The sequence below is a fragment of the Oryx dammah genome, unplaced genomic scaffold (assembly GCF_014754425.2).
Source record: "Oryx dammah isolate SB20612 unplaced genomic scaffold, SCBI_Odam_1.1 HiC_scaffold_14, whole genome shotgun sequence".
In the NCBI taxonomy this organism is placed as follows: Eukaryota; Metazoa; Chordata; class Mammalia; order Artiodactyla; family Bovidae; genus Oryx; species Oryx dammah.
In genome coordinates this window covers 40684455-40705677 of record NW_024070198.1, presented here as the reverse complement: position 1 = coordinate 40705677, position 21223 = coordinate 40684455, and the positions used below count along the sequence as shown (strand labels likewise).

General features: G+C 45.5%; 1 protein-coding gene across 22 annotated transcripts in view; it reads right to left on the bottom strand.

Annotated features, from left to right (window-relative positions):
* Positions 1-19813, bottom strand: part of TACC2 (transforming acidic coiled-coil containing protein 2) — a 227924-nt gene extending 208111 nt beyond the window's left edge. For all 22 annotated transcript variants that reach the window (XM_040254908.1, XM_040254916.1, XM_040254923.1 and 19 more), the window contains exon 1: positions 19727-19813. The gene's annotated coding sequence lies outside the window, so the exon portion shown is untranslated. The remainder of the gene's footprint in view (positions 1-19726) is intronic.
* Positions 19814-21223: the final 1410 nt, after the last annotated feature.

Here is a 21223-nt window from a genome sequence, read left to right as displayed (position 1 = left end):
TTTATTGCTCACTCATTTATTTCCGTAGCCGAGCATGGAGTTTCCAGCTGTTGTCCACTGAGGCTTCTTGGGAAGGCCCCAGCTTATGAATTCCGCCCATTAATCTGGAGGAGGGTAGAAGGTAAGGTTTGGGCTGGTGATGAACAATCATGGCTGGGGCAGCCTGGCGGGGGTGGGTAGCCAGAAGCATTGCTGAGAGGAGCCAAGAGCATCACTGGGGAAATGGGACTTGGAGTCAAGTCCGACAGAGGAGGGGATGAAGCCAGGAGAAGCAGCACGGCAGCTAAACTGCAGGATGGGGGTGGAGGACTCGGCTCAGAACCCAGATTGTGCTGTCTGGGCTGACCCCCCACTTTATCTGCTGTGTACGGGGTGGGAGGCACAAGAAGTTAGAGAAACAGAGCTGAGATCATGCACGCCTGGTTTCATCGATGATAACACCTGGACTCAGAGAGGTTTTGCAGCCAAATTCCCACCTGTGAATGATCTACTGGGATGTATTGATTCATCAGTCTCTTTGAGTTTTCTGTGCAGGGCTTTTAATTCTCTATTTTAAAAACTCTTTTTTTTGTGTGGGGGAAATGTATATATTTTACAGGCTTAATACATTTTGATTCTTCTTCAACATTGAGTCGTCTCGATTGTTGACCTTGGAGATCACCTTCTCTAGCACAGATGAGGAAGTGGAGGCCTAGAGGGTGAAAATGATCTGCCTGTCCTCTCACAGCAAACCCGGGTTGGAACCAGAATTGGACTCAGACCAGGTTTGCTTCCAAGAGGCAGGCTGCCCTGCCAAGGCCTCTGCAGGCTCCAGAGTGGTCTCCAGAACAGCCTAGCAAGATCAGATAGACCCATCTTTCCTGCGTGGCACTGCCCTCTGGGCACAGTGGCCTCTGGCCATTCAAGTCCTGAGTCAGCCCAGGATGTGGGGGGCCTGACTGGGAGGGAACGCTTGCTCGCTGGCAGTGAGCTCAGATTCACCTGACCCAGCAGCTCCTTTGGCTGCTTGGCAAACCCAGTGATCTCAGCTAGCTGCTGTTCCCACAAATGGCCCCAACCCTCACTCCAAGCAGGCAGCAGCCTCAGCCTCTTCCTCCAGTGGCTGAATTCAGTTCTACTAAGTCCCTACCTTGCACAGCTGAGCACGGAGCTACTTATAGCTCTGTTATCATGTTCCTGTTTTACTACAAACAAACACCCGTAGCCTGGGAGGGGATTTATTAATATTAAGAGGCACTGCTTGCTTTCTGCCCTGGCAGAGGCCCTCCCTGAGCACCGCGGACCTGGCTGCTCCAGGGGTTTGAGTGAAATCACAACTCTTCCCTCATATCCTCCCTTAGCCTCTTGTCTTCTTCTCTCTCCCATCTCTGAAAGTCAAAGTTGCTCAGTCGCGTCTGACTCTTTGTGACCCATGGGCTATACAGTCCATGGAATTCTCCAGGCCAGAATACTGGAGTGGGTAGCCTTTCCCTTCTCCAGGGGATCTTCCCAACCCAGGGATCAAACTCAGGTCTCCTGCATTGTGGCAGATTCTTTACCAGCTGAGCCACCAGGGAAGCCCAAGAATACTGGAGTGGGTAGCCTATCCCTCCTCCAGCGGATCTTCCCAACCCAGGAATCAAACCGGGGTCTCCTGCATTGCAGGCAGACTCTTTACCAACTGAGCTATCAGGGAAGCCCCCCATCTCTGAAGCCACCTGGAAACTTTGATGTGAAAAGTTGAGTCTCACGGAACTTAGAAATCACCTGTTCTCACACCATGGAGATCAGACACAAGACTCTGCTCGGCTGGGCCAGTTATTAAGTTCTTGTTTTTCAGCTCCAAATCCACTCTATTCAGATGCTGGGAGGCTCTGAAAACCCCACTTCTGCTTTGCCAACTGCTCCTTAAGAGTCTCTGCCAGGGGAAGGCAGAGCCCAGAGGAGTGAGGCAGAAGTAAGGCACACAACTTCCTGTCTGCCTCCCGCCTCTGGGAGCATCACCCCAGGCTCACCACTCCCCCTCAGCAGCCACAGTCCCCTCCCGGGGCAGCGGAGGAGTCCAGTTTTCCCAGCTCTCACAGAGCTAGCCTCATAGACATCAGCCGCAACTGACTGGAAATCCCTCCACAGAGGTCTGAGGTCCCCTTCCGTGGGGCCCCTGCTCCACGCCCCTAAATAATAACCCCTACTTCTCTGTGCTCCCTAAGCCCTAAGTGTGACGCCTGCTTCCTGCAGTGGCTGCCTTCCATCATCCCTTAAAGTCTGCCTTTGTATTTACCTAGATAGCAATCCTTTATATTAAATTCTTGCTGTTGAAATAACTGGGACATTCTGCCTTCTGACTTGACTCTGATATGCTGGCAGAGCTGAGATCAAACCCAAGTCTTCTTTCTCCTGGTTCTGGACTCTCTGTCCTGAAACCCAATAACCATGGGTCCAATTAAATGAAAAAGTAAAGCGAGTTCACTCCATCAGCAGTTCTAACTTTTATGGTGGCTTAGCGCTAAATCGTGTCTGACTCTTTGCAACCCCATGGCCTATAGCCCACCAGGCTCCTCTGTCCATGGGATTTCCCAAGCAAGGATACTGGAATGGGTTGTCATTTCCTTCTCCAGGGGATCTTCCTGACCCAGCGATCGAACCCAGGTCTCCTGCATTACAGGTGATCTCTTGCATTGCAGGAAGATTCTTTACCAACTGAGCCACCAGGGAGGGAAGCCCTTAGGGAGTTGTTTAGGATTCCCCATCACCAACAATGTACTCGAACCCAATTACAACCTGGACTTCCTGTCATCCAAATGTCGATCTCTATTACCAGCTATTAGAATTGGGAGGGACTACAGCTCTGGCCTCTAAGGCTCCCAAGCTTTTCACATAACGGCACACAGAATTTATTGTTGTTGTTTAGTGGATAAGTCGTGTCCGATTCATTTGCAGACCCCATGGACTGCAGCCCAACAGGTTCCTCTGTCCATGGGATTTCCCAGGTAAGAATACTGGAGTGGGTTACCATTTCCTTCTCCAGGGGATCTTTCCGACCCAGGCATCGAACCCACATCTCCTGCATTGGCCAGTGGATTATTTACCTTTGAGCCCCCAGGAAGCCCCCTCACACAGATTATGATCACAGAAATATAGCCCCTGATTGGGGACAAGGCTCCTGGATGGCTTGTCCACTGCCCAGTCCCCATCTGGTCACATCAAGAATTGAGGATATCAAAATCTTGTAACTTGTCTCCCCAGCAGAGGGCTACTGGCCTAGAGTGGAGAAGCAGAAAGCTAATATAAGGCTTTTGTTGACAGATGTTGAGGATAAGGCCAGAGAGTTTAGGTACCTGGCCCCTGTGTAAAGAGCCTCACTCTTGGTGGACTATCTCAGCTCTTCTCCATCCTGCAGCGGGCCAGACTGGGCTCCTTTTCAAGCCCAGCTCAGTATTCCTGCAAAGAAGAAATGGTCTTCCTGTAGCAGAAGAACATGATTTAATCTGTGTAGATGCAAATACTGGCAGAAGCTGGAGCTCAGGAAAATGAGTTGTTTACCCTGCTCCCGTGTAAAATGACAGCACTTGGGGTTTGGTTCCTGAGGTGGAAGGTCAGAGAAGAGGTCGCAAGGTCAGAGAAGAGGTCGCAAGGTCAGAGAAAGGAACTGGGGGCTGGAGGAGATGAACCTGGGCTTTGGTGTGAGACAGAGAAAAAGGTAAAGGGGCGGTGGAACTTCCCCTGAAATGGGGTAACTTGAATAATAAGAATGTCTAACATCATTTTAACGTTAACGTTGTTTTAACGTTGTTTTCTGTTATCGTATCGCAAAGTCTCATGTACAGATGTGAGAGTTGGACAATAAAAAAGGCTGAGCACCGAAGAATTGATGCCTTCAAACCGTGGTACTGGAGAAGACTCTTGAGAGTGCCTTGGACAGCAAGGAGATCAAGGTAATCAATCCTAAAGAAAATCAACCCTGAATATTCATCAGCAGGACTGATGCTGAAGCTCCAATACTTTGGCCACCTGATGCTAAGAGTTGATTCATTGGAAAAGACCCTGATGCTGGGAAAGATTGAAGAGGAGAAGGGGATGACAGAGGATGAGATGGTTGGATGGCATCACCGACACAATGGACATGAGTTTGAGCAAGCTCCGGCAGATGGTGAAGGACAGGAAAACCTGGCGTGCTGCAGTCCCTGGGGTTGCAAAGAGTCTCGGACACAACTGAGCAACTGAACAGAACAGATCACAGAGTCCTTCTCTCTCCCCCAAGTTTTCACGCTACATTCACCTGTGCTTCGCAAGTACTGTGTCTTGCTTTATGTGGTTTTTGGCTATGACTGGGGTTTGCAGCTTGAGGAAAGTGCTGCGTTTTATTCATATTTGAGTCAGTACAGTATGGAACAAAGACAGCATAAAGTAGGGGCCTGATGTAGAGGAGACAGAGAGTATCATAAACCTTTGGGGATTCATGGAAATCTGAGGGTGGACTTTGGAGATCTCATAGGCATGGACTTGAACTGGAGTCTAGAAGGGCAGGGAGGTCTGCAGGCATTGTGGTAGAGCTGATGGTGACCTCCAAAAGTGCTCAAACCAAGGGGCACCTCCCACTACTGCGGCCAGTGCCCCTGGCCCTGTGGTGAGCCATCCTGACCCATGCCTCCGCGGGAGACCCTCCAGCATTAGCCGGTGAAGAACGTTACGGCATTTCTCAAAGCTGCTTGTTGTTTATGGTATTATGGCGATGCCATCAACAAGTTCTGTGCCTCTGATCTCCATGACCCATCGAGGAATCGTCTGGACCCAGAGAGGTGTTCAGGACTGTTCATTGCTCATGCCATTTTATCAGACTCTCTGCATTTCAAATTGCATCTTAACCATCACAGGCAACTGTTATTCAATCAGCATTCAATGCCTATTCTCTAAATCTCTCCAAATAAATTATTCCACTTTTAAATTTAAAAAAGGGCAGGGAGACCCCATCTGACATCTGGGTAAGCATGTATTTATAAACTTAAATAAAATCCACAAAAATAAAAGTCGGGGATCACACATACTGTTTGTATTCTTTTTGAAACTTTTTTTCCATTTAACAGTAACATATCAAAAATATTTTCCCATGGCTACAGTATCGTATTTAATAGCTACAGTGCATAATAAGTGGTTGCCAAATTTTAGCTGTTTAAAAACACACATCTCATTCCTTATAACTTCTTTCTGCCTGGGATGGTGGAGGAGGTTGTAGAGTGAGGCAGGTCGCGGGGGACAGGGGTGTGGTTAGCCTAGACCGTCTGCCTTAGGTTAGATGAAGCAGGAAGGTACTGAATCCAGAGACTTGTGAAGGGGGGATAGACTTAGGGGCACAATCAGGTTGGCAGGGTCAGAAATGGGGGCAAGGACAGAGCCAGCACAAGCAGATACGGTGGAGAGGGGAGGATTCTTGTGTCAGGAGAGTTCTGGAGCCCTATGCTCCTTTTTAACAGGGAGATCTGGGGTCTCCACTGGCAGTCACGTCCCAGGATATTTGACACAGGTCTTCAAAGGTCTAGTTCATGAGCTGGAATCTGGTTCTTTGGGGACAGAGGCCAGGTATCCATGGTGATGATGCTCTCTAAATTTTGAACCTCTAAACTAGAACCTGGGGATAATCATGGAATCCCTGCTTGAATACCTGCAGTGATGGGAAACTCACTCCATCCTGAGGCATCTTGTCTGGAGAGAGGTATACTGGTTCACTGGAGAGTTACTTCTATTGCTTCACAGTCTAGATTCCCACTCATGATTCCATGAGAACTGAACTAAGGGCTCTGGACAATAGTGACTGCAACTTGGATGTGGGCTGGGCAGTAGCCAGTGCTGAGGCCTGAGAACCAACAGGGCCAATCTAGCTGACTTTATGGACCATTATCTTAGACATGGGTATAGACCTCTAGTCAAGGACCAATCTAAATCTGCCTTGTTCTGAGACTGCATTCAATCAGCATGTTCTCTTGTCTTCATGATTGATGAGTGGTAGCTGTCAGTTAGCCAGCCCACAGCTGACCACAGACACGTGAGGGATCATAGCTGAGACCAGCCAAAATTGCCAATCCACAGAATCAGAGGCTAAACGAGTGGTTATTGTTGTCAACCACCAAGTTTTGGGATGGTTTATTACATTGTTGTTGTTTGGTCGCTAAATCATGTCCAACTCTTCATGACTCCGTAAACTACAGCACGCCAGGCTGCCCTGTCCTTAACTTTCTGCTGGAGTTTGCTCAAACTCATGTCCATTGAGCTAGTGATGCCATTCAACCTTCTCGTCCCCTGTCCTCCCCTTCTCCTCTTGCCCTCAGTCTTTCCCAGCCTCAGGATCTTTGCCAATGAGTTGGTTCTTCGCATCAGGTGGCCAACGTATTGGAGTTTCAGCTTCTGCCTCAGTCCTTCCCATGAATATTCAGGGTTGATTTCCTTTAGGATTGACTGGTTTAGGGGTATCCTTTTAATATTCTGTCATACCAGCCTGCACCTAGTTCTGCTTGGCCATCTTGAAAACATCACAAAGAACACTACGTGAGAGAGAATCAAGGGATGGATCAAATCCCTCTCGAGCGGTGAGATGACAGCTTACAAGAACAGCTCCTCGACAGGTGACCACTAGTGGCATCGTGGTCTGGACCAGACGAAGGGTCACTGCCCTGTCGATCCCTGAGGACGGTGCTCTGAGCATCCCATGTTACAAACCACGCTTAAAGCCTTAGCCCAAAGTGGAAACACGAAGCTGAGTATTGATTTGCAGTAAGAGGTCTCTCTTTTTTTTCCTGTCAAAACAAATCTTTGCTGATACATTTAAATATAAGGTTCTCCTTACTCACAATTTCCATACAGTCCTTCTCTGTGGACTGGATACTAGCAAAACCTATTTCTTATGAAAACAAGCTGTTGAAACCCACAAAAATTCAGACATCACTTTGAATCCAAAAGCTGAACTGTGCTGTCATTTTTGGAAATTAAATACGGTATCAACCTAATTGGGAACTGTAGGCTAAGGTGAAAGGAGGCTGGAACGAGGGCTAGGAAGGCTGTTTCAAAGCAAACAACACGATAAAGATCTTGAGTGTAGATATAGTACCAGTGCCAATCACATCAGAGCCAAAGATATTAACATGGATGAGTCATGAGTTAGAGCTAAACTAAGAAACGGAAGATATTTGCCTTCTCAGATGGTAAAGAGTCTGCCTGCCATGCACAGCAGACCCAGGTTCAGTCCCTGGATTAGGAAGATCCCCTGGAGAAGAGAGTGGCAACCCACTGCAGTACTCTTGCCTGGGAAATCCCACGGACAGAGGAGCCTGGTGGGCTACAGTCCATGGGATTGCAAAGAGTCAACACAACTAGGCGATTAACACACCGTGACATGACACAATTCATAAGACTTTGCAAATGTAATTGTTAGGCTTTAGAGAGAGTTTTGGCTAACATCGGGCACTTTCATTATGTAAAACAGAAAATAGCTTTCTAAAACCTCTGTTCTTCAGGTAAGTTTATTGTAAATTTATCTTTAAAATATTAGAGGACTTCTCCAGAGAAGGCAATGGCACCCCACTCCAGTACTGTTGCCTGGAAAATCCCATGGATGGAGGAGCCTGGTAGGCTGCAGTCCATGGGATCTCGAAGAGTCGGACATGACTGAGCGACTTCACTTTCACTTTTCACTTTCACGCATTGGAGAAGGAAATGGCAACCCACTCCAGTGGGTTCTCCAGGCAAGGAGAATCCCAGGGACGGGGGAGCCTGGTGGGCTGCTGTCTATGGGGTTGCACAGAGTCGGACACGACTGAAGCAACTTAGCAGCTGGTGGTTCCAGTGACTAAGACTCCATGCCCCCAATGTAGAGGGACTGGATTCAATCCCTGGTCAGGGAACTAGATCCTACATGCCACAACTAAGACCGGTGCAGCCAGAAAAATAATTAATTGATTTTTAAACATAAGGATAAAAATAGTTATTATATAATTTTTAAAGTCCTAAGGATAAAAATAGTTATTATATAATTTTTAAAGTCCTAATAAATAAGATTTTGTTAAGTCTTTTTTTTTTTAAGACTTTGTTAAGTCTTATTCTTTTCAGCAAGAACAAAAGAACATCTTAATCCTATTTTCCTTTTATTTTTTTAAGGACTGAAGAGCATCTGCTGGTCTCGAACCAGCCTCAGAGAGGGTAATTGGGTAATTTGATCACTATGTAGTTGAAGGAACCACTGAGCTACAGACAGCCCCTGTTTTCCTGTTTTTAAGTTAGCTATGGGGACAGCTGAAACAATAGAGGTATCCGAACCACCTGCCTCCCACTATTTCCGCCCCGAATGATACAAAACAATGAGAAAGAGAAAGGAAATGTATGCAAAAACCAGGTCCTTGGTATAAAAGAGAAGTTTAAGCAGTCTTCAAAATAACTGAAAATAAAAACAGAAAACTCAGACAAGTCCCAGAGCACAATTCCTCAGCTCCCATGCTCACCCCAGCACAGAACTTTGTAGAAAGCACAGACAGACCTAGTACCCTAGTGATGGAATAAAAATTCCCACCTTAGAGACTTTCCTGGTGCTCTAGTGGTTAAGATTCTACACTTCTAGTGCAGCGGGCACAGGTTTGATTCCTGGTCAGGGAAGATCCTGCATGTCACATGGTGTAGCCAGGAAAAATTCACTTCAAAGCAAAATAAGAAAAATTTAAACAGAACAATTTTCTCTGCCCACTTGAGCTTCCTCCCTTCCCTCTGTGATGTAGCATGTATCTGTATTATACCTCAACAGACTCCCCCTCAACAGTGGCAGAAATACCCATCCAACCATAAAGACCAATTTTTCTCCTTCTGGCACAAGTCAGGTAACTCCTTAGAGTAAAATATTTCTTTCTCAGTCTTGTAAGGGGTTATGATGACCCGCCACTTGCCTTGTACATGTGGACATCTTTTGTGAACTTTATGTATAATGTCGATATATCATTTCCCTTAAAGATAGTGATTGGTGCAGAACAGACAGATCAGATAACCTGGGACGATACTGGGTGGCTCCTAATGGAAGTTCTTTGCTTAATTCCCTACTTGCGTATGTGTGCTAAGTCGCTACAGTCATGTCTGACTCTGGAATCCTAGGACCTGTAGCCCACCCGGCTCCTTTGTCCATGGGATTCTTCAGGCAAGAATATTGGTGTGGGTTGCCATGCCTTCCTCCAGGGGATCTTCCCAACCCAGGGATTGAACCTGAGTCTCATATCTCCTGCACTGGCAGGTGGGTTCTTTACCACTAGCACTATCTGGAAAGCCCCAGTACTTACTTAGGACCTTGTTAGTGTTACTAGATGTATTACTTGTTTTCTGCCTATTTACTAGATCCTTGGTTCTTGCATTATCAAATGTGTGACTGAGCTGCAGATAAAATGAACAATGATTAGATTACTTGAAATGATTGATCAAATATATAGTCCTATAAGACCATGATGGTAATAGTCTAACTCCTAGATAAGAGTCAACAAGAAGAAACCATTTCCTGAACCAAACAGACTAATAAGACAGATGGCCCAGAGACTTTGGACTTCTGTTAACAGAGCTAATCCAGCAACAGCACATTGAGGGGCTTATCAACAAAATCATCACCTGAAATAGGAATGAGAATTCCCAGGGCAGTGGGACAAATTAGACACAAAATGCCTCCCAAACCGTGGGAGGAATTAATATGCTTCCAAAAGATAAGCACTACCCAGTTCTACCAGACACAAGTCATTAGCCACTACAGTCACAGCCCTGCCTACGATCTACCTTGAAAGGAATTCAGGGCAAAGGTCAGGATGAGGCACTCTATACTCTGGGAAAACTGACAAAACAGGCCTTTCAGATAGTTAGATATCTTCAGGAGAAAATTTTTATGAACCTCGATTCTTGCATCTTCTTTTACTTAAAAAAGCACTAAAACTATTAACTAAAATGTCTGCTCCTGCGGCTAGCAGCAAACTTCTGTTCAAGTGTGTCCCTGATTGCATGTATTCTCTTCTGCAAAATCACAGACATATTGGCCTCCTCTTTTACCTCTTCAGAGCACTTCTCAGAGCTCTCTGGGAGGCTGTCTCATGGATTATAATCCTCAATTTGAATGGAATGAAATTTTCCTCTTTCTCAGACTGACTTTGATTTTTTTTTTCTTTGCTATCAGAAAAACAGTGAAGACGGAAGGAAGATGAAGTTGGTCTAAAATTATTGTCAGAATGATTAAGTCTGACTTATTACTCTAAGTCAGAAAATACCAAAAAAAAAAAAAAGTTTGTGAGCAAAAAGAGCCTGGACTTCAAAGGGGCAGGGTCTCAAAACACAGGGCATTTAAAGAGACAGGTGTGATGTAAAACGCAGTGCTCTGGGGGAGGGGAAAAAAAGCAAAAACCACAGGAGAAGCACTCTATGGTAACTGCGTACTGAATGGGGAAAAGAAGGAGCAAGAGAAAATTTAGAGACTGACAAGGAAAAAAGGGAACCACAAAACCTTCCCCACCCTGTGCCACCAAACTTGGCAGACAGAACAGGGCAGTATTAACCCAGCAATCCTGCAGAGCATCCCAATTTATAAAAATGCAAAAGAGGAATGTCAACAAATCTATACAGGGCTATTGCAAAACAGGAAATATCAGGAGACAGCAATTCATATATATCACCTGGGGAAAATCTTTCCCCCACCCTCAAAACAGCTAGAAAGTAGAAGAAAATTGTCAGTCAGTCCACCAACCCTGAATATTCATGGGAAGGACTGATGCTGAAGCTGAAGTCCAATCCTTTGACCACCTCATGAAGAGCAGACTCACCGGAAAAGACCCTGATGCTGGGAATGATAGAAGGCAAAAGGAGAAGAGGGTGGCAGAGAATGAGATGGTTGGATAGTATCACCAACTCAATACACATGAATATGCGCAAACTCTGGGAGATAGTGAAGGACGGAATAGCCTGGTGTGCTGGAGTCCATGGGGTCACAAAAAGTTGGACACAACTTGGCAACTGAACAACAACAACACCAAACAATTAAATATTCTTAAACAAGCATTCGAGCATAAGTCAGTTCAGTTCAGTCACTCAGTCGTGTCTGACTCTTTGCGACCCCATGGACTGCAGCATGCCAGGCCTTCCTGTCCATCACCAACTCCTTGAGCTTGCTCAAACTCATTACCATCAAGTCTGTGATGCCATCCAACCATCTCTGTTGTCCCCCTCTCCTCCTGCCTTCCATCTTTCCCAGGATCAGGGTCTTTTCCAATGAGTCAGTTCTTCGCATCAGATGGCCAGAGTATTGGAGTTTCAGCTTCAGCATCAGTCCTTCCAATGATATTTGGAACTGATTTCCTTTAGAATGGACTGGTTTAATCTCCTTGCAGTCTAAGGTACTCTCAAGAGTCTTCTTCAACACCACAGTTCAAAAGCATCAATTCTTCAGTGCTCAGCTTTCTTTATAGTCCAATTCTCATATCCAAACATGACTACTGGAAAAATCATAGCTTTGACTAGATGGACCTTTGTTGGCAAAGTAACGTCTCTGCTTTTTAACATGCTGTCGAGCATATGTAAAACACTTCAGATTGGAAACTCAAAAATTCAATGAACAAAAACCAGGGAGAAATGTAAAGACAGTTGACTGGACTCAGGAAGGAAATAGAAAACAGCTGGATTACCTCAGAAATAAATAAATCATGAGGCACCCAAGAAAGAATAGATTCAAAAAAAAAAAGTTAAACAAGGGCACTGAAGAAAATCAGGTAAATGATGCCGAGAATGAGAAAAGACACAAGAGAGAAGCAAATAAGACTTTCCTGGTGACCTAGTGGGTAAGAATCTGCCGCCAATGCAGGGAACATGGTTCGATCCTTGGCCCGAGAAGATCCCACGTGCCACGGTGCAACTAAGTCATGAGTCACCACTGCTGAGCCCATGCTCTGGAGCTGTGCTCTGCAACGAGAGAAGCCAGCTCACTGAGAAGCCTCCACACTGCATCGAGAGAGCAGCCGCCACGCCACAACCAGAGAGAGCCCACGCACAGCAATGAAAACCCAGTGCAGCCAACAACACTGAACAACATTTTAAAGTAAATAAATTCTAGTTGTGGCATCAGCCATAATTAAAACTATTTTTTTTAAGAAGAAGAAAGAAGCAAATAGGGTCAGAGAGAAAATATGGAAATGGGAGACAAAGAGAGTAATATCCCTTTTGTTGAAGTCCTTGAACAAGAAAACAAAGCAATGGAGGAGAGTAGATATTTAAAAACTTTGATCCAAGAAAAAATTCCTGAAATAGAAAAATACCTGAATCTGTACATATTGAAAGGAATCACTGAATACCTGGGAAAATTTACCCAGAACAATCAATTCCCGAGGCAGCAGAATTCGTAAGTTATTATATGCTGAAACCTGTTTTATTCTAGCCTTGAGAGATGAAGAACAGGTTAACTGAAGATGAACTCCTTCATTCACACTTTAGTTCATTGGGATTTGGAGGGGTTTTAAAATGCTATTGCATGATTGCTTTGCTTTGTGTGTTGATTTTTAATAATATGAAAGCACTCTAATTCTTTTGGCTGTATAAGTTATTTGATATTTCTCTCTGGAGGTGATGAGAATTTTATCTTTTATCTTTGAAATCTAATAGTTTTACTATTTGATAAATGGGGACCAAAACTCATGCAGAAAATCTCACTGTTGCTAAGTTAAAGAAACAGAGTTTGAGTCTGCCAGAGAGGAAAGAATTGAAGGGGGAAGCTCTTTAGGGAAAGAGCCAAAATCTGTACACAGATTCCCCTCAAGTCTCTGACCAATTCCTAGAAAGCACAACCTCAGGTGAGTGAAGTCACTCAGTCGTGTCCAACTCTTTTCGACCCCGTGGACTGTAACCTACCAGGCTCCTCCGTCCATGGGATTTTCCAGGCAAGGATACTGGAGTGGGTTGCCATTTCCTTCTCCAGGGGATCTTCCCGACCCAGGGATTGAACCTGGGTCTCCCACCTTGCAGGCAAACGCTTTAACCTATGAGCCACTAGGGAAGCCTGAGTGAGCTCCAAAAAGCTCAAGAAAAAGCAACAGCTAGAAGCTAAAAGATCTGAGAGGGGGTTATAGCAACTGCCCAGTGTTGAGAGGGTAGTTTGCAGTTCAAAGTCCCATGGAATTAGAAGTGTAGTGAAAGTGTTAGTTGCTCAGTCATGTTCAACTCTTCTCGACCCCACAGACTGTAGCCCGCCAGACTCCTCTGTTCATGGAATTCTCCAGGTAAGAATACTGGAGTGGGTAGCCATTCCCTTCTCCAGCATTTCTTCATGACCCAGGGGTCAAACCTGAGTCTCCCACATTGCCAGCAGATTCTTTACTGTCTGAGCCATCAGAGAAGGCCCCCCCAACCCCCCAGCATGGAATTAGAGGGGCTTGGTTAATGCTTTGCAGTTCTCATTAAAACCCTGGAATAACTACACCATATGAATAAAGACTATATTTCAGGACTAAACATTATCCCCTAGGAATAAGGGCTAAATCAAAATAGACCTACCTTAACAAAGCTGAGCGCCAAAGAATTGATGCTTTTGAACTGTAGTGTTAGAGAAGACTCTTGAGAGTCCCTTGGACTGCAAGGAGATCCAACCAGTCCATTCTAAAGGAGATCAGTCCTGGGTGTTCTTTGGAAGGAATAATGCTAAAAAGCTGAAACTCCAGTACTTTGGCCACCTCATGCGAAGAGTTGACTCATTGGAAAAGACTCTGATGCTGGGAGGGATTGAGGGCAGGAGGAGAAGGGGACGACAGAGGATGAGATGGCTGGATGGCATCACCGACTCGATGGACGTGAGTCTGAGTGAACTCCAGGAGTTGGTGATGGACAGGGAGGCCTGGTGTGCTGCAATTCATGGGGTTGCAAAGAGTCGGACATGACTGAGCGACTGAACTGAACTGAACAAGGTCTAAAACTAAGCCACCACATGATCAAGGCAATCTATCAGTAACTTAACTGCCTGTAGAGGAAAATACAATATTATTTAAAGGAAGAGAATAGAATGTAGTACCTACTGTGATACCCAATACATAATAACAGACTGCTGGATATGTGAGGAAGGAGGAAAACAGAACAGAAAACAGAAATCAAGAGGGAGAATGATCAATAAAAGCAGACACACAGATGTCCTAGAGGCGGAAGTAGCTGACAAGAACTTATAGGTAACTGTAATGGTGAAAGACAGGAAGTTTCTGGAGGACATATATAATGGAGGATATAGGAGAGTTATGGGAACTTGGGCGGAAGTGGGGTGTGAAATAGAAAAGAACCTTAAGAGACATATCAACCCAAGGAAATTTGTGGTTCTTGTTTGAGCCCTGATTGAAATAAACTGCCTTAAAAAATGAGACAACCAGCGATATTTGAATACCAACAGGATTTTTAATATTAAGGAGTTATCATTTATTTTTAGGTATGATGTTATTATTATACACATATTAAAAAGAGTCCTCATCTTTTAGAGGTACATACCTTAATATTACTGATTAAATGATGGAATGATTTGCTTGAAAACAATATCATAGTTGGGACAGACATTAATGGCAAGTAGAGTTATAAATGAAATAAGATTGTCCAGATGTGGATAATCATTGAAACTAGTAATTGGTATATGAGGATTCTTATAATATTCCCCTTACCTTTGTGCATGCTTGAAAAGCACAATAAAAAGTGAAGAAAGGGAAGGGGATTGGGAGAGAGGGAAAGAAATTCTTCCTCTTTCATGTGTGACTCCAGTTCTCCAACAATCCCAGCTGAGTCAATCTTTGCCCCATCCATGGTGATGATTGCAGTCAGATCATCCCTTTCCAAGCATGCATGAAGGTGACCTGCTAGTAATTTGTTGTTGTTGTTGTTGTTCAGTTGCTAAGTCGTGTCTGATTCTTTGCAACCCCGTGGACTGTTGCCTGCCAGGCTCCTCTGTCCATGGGATTTCCCAGGCAAGAATACTGGAGTGGGTAGCCATTTGCTTCTCCAGGAGATCTTCCTGACCCAGGGATCGAACCCTGGTCTCTTACACTGCAGGTGGTCTCCTGCATTGCAGGCAGATTCTTTACTGAGTGAGCCACCAGTGCTGTGTGCTGTGTGCTAAGTCACTTCAGTCATGTCCAGCCCTTTGTGATCCCATGGACTGTAGCCCCCAGGCTTCCCTGTCCATGGAATTTCCGAGGCAAGAATACTGGAGTGGGTTGTCATGCCCTTCTCCAGAGGATCTTCCTGACTCAGGGACTGAACCCATGTCTCTTGTTTCCTGCTTTGGCAGGTAGCTTCTTTACCACTAGCACCACCTGGGAAGGCCCAAGCCACCAAGGAATGAGGCATTTGCAAAAGCATCTCAATCTTAGACAGCCTGGGGCTTGTGCTGGGGAAGAGGGAAGTACACTCAACAGACATCACATCGCGATGCTTCTGCCAGAGGCTGCTGCACACGATACCCTCACCTAATGTTCTTCAAAGAACTGGAACACATAAGAGGATGATCTTGTGACTAACAGGATTCAAGAGTTGTTGTCTCATCTGTTTGCTATGAAATACAAGATGCAAAATAACGTCATCAGATCCTAACTTGAACCTATGTTTCGGCAGAAGTGTAGTCATAGAGATGGTTTCTTGAGTGACCAGAAGTGAATACAGAGCCATGTTTTTCCTTGTTTTTTTTTTTTTTTTCTTGTTTTTTGTTTCTTTGTTTGTCTTGGCTATGCCCCTCAGCTTGTGTGATCTTAGATCCCTGGCCAGAGATTGAACCCAGGTCCTTGGCAGTGAAAACACTGGACCATGAGGGAATTTCCAGGGCCATTTTTCTAAATTCATAGAGTCACCTACAAAATTGTGTCCCCACAAAATGAGAAACCTGGTCCTACTTAGAAATGATCACTTCAGCTTCACCCACCTCCAAACCCTTCACAGTCCTTTCATACCAAAGGAGCACAAGCAGAAAGAAATAATAGTTCATGGTTTAAATCTTGCAACTCGGGATTTGATCAGCACCAAAGGCAACTATTCAGAGGTGAGTTGGACCTTGGTAGAGTCTGGATGTTACCTTGGTGCCCCGGAACCCTGAGTTACAGCCAGTTTTAGGCATTCCAGAACTTCGTGCAGATATAAGCAGTCTGGCTACAGAAAGCGAGCCCTCTTTGCTGGAACAACATTAGCCTGCGTTGCTGGGTTTAATCTCTTTATAATTCTTTGGCACCACTTCTGGCACTGGGCTTAGCCAAGTTGTTCCCTGACTCGAGTGTGGAGCAGAAATTCCCCTTTTTAGGTCACAAACTCAGAGCACCCACTCACACCAGTGACTCCACTGTGTCAATTTTAAATATCTCCATTAACATTTATGAAATGTTAGCAAAGTGGCAGCTATCCTGAGTTGCCCCTGCTGTACGTAGGCATTGCCCATGATTGAAACACACACACAAACTTGCCTGCCAGGCTAGGATTGTAAAAACACATGGATCTCCACCTCTTCTGAACACAACTGAATCAAGAACCCCAGGAAAAGGGTCATGGGTTATTCAGCGACCGTCAGAGGGTGCAGCCAAGCCCACAAAGATTGTCTCTCTGTGTGAGTTTCTTGGTTGGTGTCTGGCTGCTCCTCTCTTGTTTCACCACGTGGAGTCTTGGTCCCCATGCCCTGCCTTTGGTGTTGGGATGGGATCTCTTGTGCTGAGCTGGACAAACCTCACCTAGGCTTGTCATCTCCTTGGGAATCAGAGCATTGGACCAGCGTGAGCATCACAGTGAGTTTGGTTTTCTGCTGGCCGATACTCCACAATCTGGTCAATGGCGTTTGTCCTGGCTCCCTCCCTTCCCCATCAGCCACCCACTGCCGTCCCCTACCCCTGGCCTATTAAATCCACATCCTTGCCTGCACTTGTCACAGCCGCCCAGCTTATACTTCTCTACTCCCTCCAAATCACACACTCAAGCAGGAGACTTACAAGGGCTTGCCTTTATCCTTTGCTGTGAAACCTACACTTTCATCCTTCTCCTCTCTGCCCATCACATACTGACTAAGGACTCATAATACCCAGGTCCTTGGCAATGAAAGCACTGGACTGCCAGGGAATTCCCAGGGCCATGTTTTATAAACTCATTGAGTCACCTACAAAATTGTGTCCCCGCAAAATGAGAAACCTGGTCCTACTTAGAAATGATTACTCCAGCTTCACCCACCTCCAAACCCTCACTGTCCTTTTGTACCAAAGGAGCACAAGCAGAAAGAAATAATAGTTCATGGTTTAAATTTTGCAACTCGGGATTTGATCAGCACCAAAGGCAACTATTCAGAGGTGAGTTGGACCTTGGTGTCCGGACGTTACCTTGGTGCCCCGGAACCCTGAGCCACAACCAGTTTTAGGCATTCCAGAACTTCGCGCAGATATAAGCAGCCTGGCTGCAGAAAGCAAGCCCTCTGTTGCTATTTGATAGGGGTCTTGGAAGTCCATGAAGGAGGCTACAAGCCAGGAGGCAATAAGAAGGAGGGCTTAGCTCAGTGCCAGAGACCCCCAGAGCCTGTGCATGCTGACCTGAGTGGGGACTTGGAATGGGTGCCCAGCAGAGATGGGCCCACCTTCAGACTGGAATGAAGCAGGTAGGAACCGAGAAGTAGGGGTTAAAAGAGTTGCTACAACCCAGAGCTGTGTCTTCTCAATGAATCCCCCCTTCTCTTTTTAAATGAGTTTCTGTTTCTTGCAACCAAATGTTCCTGGATTAAAACCACACTCAAAAGTTGCCCATGACCTTCACACTCTGGCCTCTTCACAGTCCTCATCTTCTAGCATTTCCATAGTACCTGATACTGTTACGCCACCCTCCCCCACAAACTCCCTCCACTTAGGACTTTTCTGAAAGGTGCTGCTAAACCTCGTTCTCTTTTTCCTTCTCCAGTGCTCCTTTTCTCCTCTTTGTAAAGCCCTCTAATGAGATTCAGGATTTGGTCTTCCAGCCTGGGTTTCTCCTAGAAGATTCCACAGGTCCCCTTGCTTCCTCTACTGAGCCCATGGAGAAGACACCCCATCTAGACAACAGCCCTGACCTCTCCCTTCAACCTCCACCGCATTTTTAACTCTCTGATGGATATCTCCACTTGGATGACGCATAGTCACTCAACCTCCTGAAATGCACATTTGATATCTCCCAGCCAATCCCTCTCCTGACTTTCCCATTTCCGCTGAGAGGCCCACATTCTTTTAGCCACATCCCCTGGGGCTCTCATGGTAACTCTACACTGTGTTGTGATTGCTTACTTAGTCTCTATCTCCCCACTAGCCTGGGGGCTCCACAGGGGCCTGGATTATGTGACTTTCCTGCCACTGTTTCCAGGGGTCTGGTACATGGAGATCACTTAAATGTTCGCTGAATGAATCGATGATTATCTTGTATTTGCCCCTCTGCTTCATTCCTCTCATCTCTCCAATACATACTCACCAAGTCCTCTGAATTCTTCCTTCCCGAGATCTCTTTTCTTGTCCCCTTCCTACCCGTTGCCTTGGCTCCTGGGCCAGACCCTCATGACTACCCATAAGTGCTCTTGCAGAAGCAAGCTGGTCTCCCTGAGTGCAATTAAATGCCTGCAGAGTGGAAATGCCACCAGCAGAGTTTTCAGGTCTTCCCCAAACCCCTCTTGTAAACAGACAGAACAAAGTGCATAGTAAAAGTAAAAACCTGTGGACACTCACAACAGAACTGAATTATAAGGGTTCCCCTAACCTCAGCCATCCACAGGGCCCACCTGGTTTCGGCATCTGTGCAGGAGGACACAGAGAGAAGCAATAGGGCAAGGTCAGCTAGACCTGAGAGCAGGAACCCCCCCAGGGAGCCCACAGGTATTCACTGGAGACGATGGTGGGCCAATATGGGAGCCGCAGCTAAAACTGGGAGGAGCTTTGTCCCCTGCATCCACACAAACTCAGCTATTACACACTGGATTATACGCAAGAGTAAGTGGGATAAAGAATTTCGGTCTGTGCATTTCTGTTGCACGGAACGTGCTGTGAAATAAAACACACACACACACTCACGTATACACACACACTCCCACACTCCACTGTGTTTAACTGAGCTGCTAGATTCTCTCCTGAGGCTAAGTTCACTGCCTTACTTCAGTGTGATCTGATGACTGGGTTATAGCTGACACCAATCAAACTCAGAAACACTCGGCTTTTGTTGAAATCACATGGCAGCTCAAGTTGGCAGCCACGACGTCAGAAGCAGGTCTGAAAAGGTACTTGTGGAGTCTAGAGAGACGCTGTGCAAACATGTCAAAATCAACAGCATCGCCAGCTTTAAAATAACTTGTTGTCATAAAGTCTTGGTGTCTCAGGCCCTCAGGGCTGTCTTAAATCATCATTCCACAGGCTCATAAATACTTGAAAATCCAGTTTGCCGTTGGCAGAATCATCACAGAAGCCAGAAGAAATTTCAATAATCACCTAGCCCAAACTTTATTTTACCAGGGAAGAGACGGAGGTCTACGTTAACTAGGACTTGTCCTACCAAAAGCAACAAATCACTAAGTGGAAAGAAAAAAATACGGTTTATGTGGCTTTGGAGACAATCAGAAGGGGAGAAATAAGAAGCACAGATGGGCCTTCAATTTCCCTTTATAAGGGAAAAAAAGAAAGAAATGCATTTACCCCGCTAATCTCGGCAGCCAAACCAGTTTAAAGCACATGTTGCTCAAAGGAATAAAGCCATCAATCTGAGGCTTACTTACCCAGTATCCTCTCAGCATGAGGGGCAGAGAGGGGGAGAGGCCCTCTCTTCCTGATGTTACGGCTCTTCAGCACTGCCCTCCGCCCGCGGTCTGTCTTCCCAGGATCACATGGAAGCGTTCTATAAATGTGCCTTGGCTTAAGGTTGGGAACGCTGGCCTGGGAGCCGGCAGTGTGTAAGCAATCTGACCCAGGCCAGAGGCAACTTTCCAGAAACCTCTGCTGCCCAGAAGGAGGACAACAAGGGGCAGAGAGCTTGTAGGTACTGAGAGCCCGAGGTGCTCTGTTTTTCTGAGTGTATCTGGGATCTGAAGCCAGTCTCTACTGCTTCAGGCTGCAATCAAATTTACTTGAGGGCAGTTCTATAGTTTGCTTACTTTTCAAAACAAAACGGTCTTTAAAAAAAAAAAAAAAGCTATAAAATGAGAAGTGCTTTTGGTAAATGGGGACAGGCCACTTTCAACTTCTACCAGCCTTGTAAAATCAAGTTGTCTTTTTTGAAAATGTCACTAGGCCCCTTTGGGAAAGGGGAAGTGAGCAAAGGCTGTTAATGCCGATTCTAAATGGCAAAGATACCTAAAAAAAAAAAAAAAAATCCATCAATATTTTATTGTAGCCACACATTCTGGGAAACACTCACTGAGAAGGACAACGCAGATAGTGGAGTACAGTTTATTACACCCGCGAGCCCAAGGCAGAGTATCCTCTTAGCCAAGGACCCGGACCAGCTTTTGTGAAAACGTTATATACCCTAAGCGTATGTGTCCAAACCCACATCCCCAAAATTCCCTGAAACTAGTCTGAGCAAAGGAAAAAGAGATACAATTAAAGTTAACCCGTGATTCATAAGCCTTAAGCCTAGGTAGCTAACAGCAGACAATTGTCAATAGGTTGTGGTCATTCCCCAATAAGCATAATAGAAGGTATGATTCTATTCGGTTACACAGATAATTAGGGTATCGTTTCCATAGATACTGGGCATATAGCTCATAGTCTGGCCCAAGATGGAGTCTTGCTTTCAAGATAGAGCCTGTTCTGTTTCCTCCTTCATTTAATGAATTAAATGTGCAACTATGCAGTGGGAAACTGAGCAACTCTTAGAAATGATGGGGTGCTCTTTACGTGCCAACACTGAAAACTCTCCAAGATACATCATTAAGTGAAAAAAATTAAGATGCAGCACGGTGTGTCTAATATGTCACCCACCATCTACGTAAAAAAAAGGAGGGTATAAGCTTGCATGTGTATACAATGTATAGTATTATGTATAGTATATAAATTCTATGTTCTGAAAAACTTACACTATACTGTATTATGATACATAAATTAATGACTCTTTTTAGGAATTCACAGGAGAAACTAGTGACAGAGGCTGCTTCCGGGGGGCAGGCCAGGATGGGCCAGGGAGGGGGGGAGACTGGGGTCCAGAGAAAGAGGAAGAGTGCCTCCTTTTCTGGTCTAGGAATTTTATCTCATGTGAATAGTAATTTTTCGAAGAA